We start from the raw sequence: 2,180 nt of genomic DNA on the forward strand, positions 1-2,180 counted from the left end.
TGTGTGTGTGTGTGTGTGTGTGTCATTCTGGTGTTGTTTGTCTTGCTTTTATTTTATTTTGTTCATTACGCATGTTTGAAATAAAGAACAAACTTACTAAAACAGCACATCAGGTATTTTCTTGCCCTTTGAGTGAAGTTCATGTACAGAAGTGAATCACGGTAAACACCTCACAGAGCTGCACTATATTAACCCTTTGAAACCTGAGCAAAGTGACTTGATTTATTCAGGAAGTACAGAAATACGAAAAGGAGACAATAAGCAACATCACAAGAAAAGGCCCAAAAATGTGTGAGAAATCTTTAAAACAAGAAAATTTCCTTCAAAATAAGAAAAAGTTTTAAAGTAAAGTAAATTAAAAAGAAAAAAGAAATGAGCGGATTACCTTGAAAAACTGCTTTATTTTTTCCCCTGCAGCCGAAATTTTAAATTTTTTTATAAAAAAATATGAATATAGTTTTCTTGGCACTTTTTCCTTTAAAAAAACCCCCAAAAAACCCTAATAATCTCCCAACAGCTAATTTTCAAGTTAATTTCTTGTCACTTTACACTCATTTTTTGCAATTCACTGGACATTTGTTGCCAAGTTACTCATTGCCTTTTTTTTTCAAGTTTTCAAAAACCCCCAATTTTCTCAGGTCCCAGAGGTTTTAATGCTTCAACAAAACTGCCGTAAACCCAGCGTGTAAAGGGTTAACTTCAGGCACAGGGGAAAGTGCTGTGAAAAGCGGAGAGTCTCACCTCATTCAGCACCATGTTCAGTTTGAACTCTATGCAGTATCTCTCCTCCTCGCTGATGTCGATCTGCTCATGGAGTTTCTTGCAAAGTTCCTGCAGAGAAAACGATTTTTAAAAGTCGTCATTGTTGCACCTGTGAGCTGATGCAAGCTTTTATTATTAATTTGACTTCATTTTGACAAAAAAAAGATTTTTAACAAGACTTAAACCAACAAAACAGCCAAAACTGAGTTAAAATGTGTCTCAGGATTTCCTCTGCGCTTTTGTTTCGGCAGGTTACAAACGTCTGAGCAGTGATGTACGTGAACTCTTTTCCTCGTAAAGACAATGCAGAGTCCAGTTTGTGTCTCACCAGGAGCTCGTCCCTCGAGTACGGCAGCTCCAGAGGAGGACACTTGTCTGCCAGGAACTTCTCTCTCTCGTCCACCTTCATTACTGATTCGGCCTCCAACAAGTTAGTCGCCACCAGCAGCATACATCCCTGTTAACGAAATTTAGCATTTTCAGCCAAAGATTTCAAAACAGCATTTCTGCTCTTTTTTGTAGAGAATAAAAAAACTCATTTCTTACCTTCAGAGTATGCTTACGCCGCGCAGACAGTCTCTTTCTGCAGGTGAAAACGCAAAATATCAATCATTTTATTCACATTTTTTAAGTCAACAAATACAGACAAACCATTAACATACAAAAAATGTTTAACAAAGACTATATATTTATATAAAGCTCGGCAGTTAATTACTTATTTTTTAAATAATTTCTGAAGTTGTTTTTTTCAAGTAATTTCCTTTTATTTAATTTTAATGTTTTTTTCAGGTATTTTTTTACACACACACACACACACACACATATATATGCACATATACACCAGTGATGCATGATAATGATCATTTCAACTGATACAATAAACCGATAATTTCCAGCTTCTCGTGACCGATAAGATACCGATAACCAATAATTTCTTTTTGTTTGTTTTTCATTACCTGAGGCTATAAAAGGCTGAGATGTGGTCATTTCAGACAAAAAGCTGGGACAGTCCAATTTTTGTAAAAGAGCAAAATCAATTTGATTTTTATATTTTTGGGTTGTTTTTTTTCCCTTCAACTTGAATTGTACAAAAATAATGCCGAAAATAATATTGTCTTTGAGTTCTAGTGGATCTATAGAGAGGAACGTTCCCCAAAATGTCAGGAAGCAGCAGCTACAGAACTTAATATGACCACACACATCCTTTTATAAGGACAACCATAGAAAGGAACTGGCATGGAACAGCGAAACCATGGCAACACGGGCGAAATCAAAGCCATTTCTGCTTATCATTATTGGTTCTATTTATCGGCCAAAAATGTTGTAATCGGAATTATCAGTATGACGTCATAAGTTCCATTATTGGGCTGATAATTATCGTGCATCCCTAATATATACATATACATATAGGCTATATA

The 2,180-nt window shown here is 35.5% G+C and overlaps 1 pseudogene; it reads right to left on the reverse strand.

Moving 5' to 3' along the window:
- Positions 1-515: 515 nt before the first annotated feature.
- On the reverse strand, positions 516-1,345 carry LOC121966520 (annotated as a pseudogene).
- Positions 1,346-2,180: the final 835 nt, after the last annotated feature.

Source organism: Plectropomus leopardus, unplaced genomic scaffold, assembly GCF_008729295.1.
Source record: "Plectropomus leopardus isolate mb unplaced genomic scaffold, YSFRI_Pleo_2.0 unplaced_scaffold24901, whole genome shotgun sequence".
Lineage (NCBI taxonomy): Eukaryota > Metazoa > Chordata > Actinopteri > Perciformes > Serranidae > Plectropomus > Plectropomus leopardus.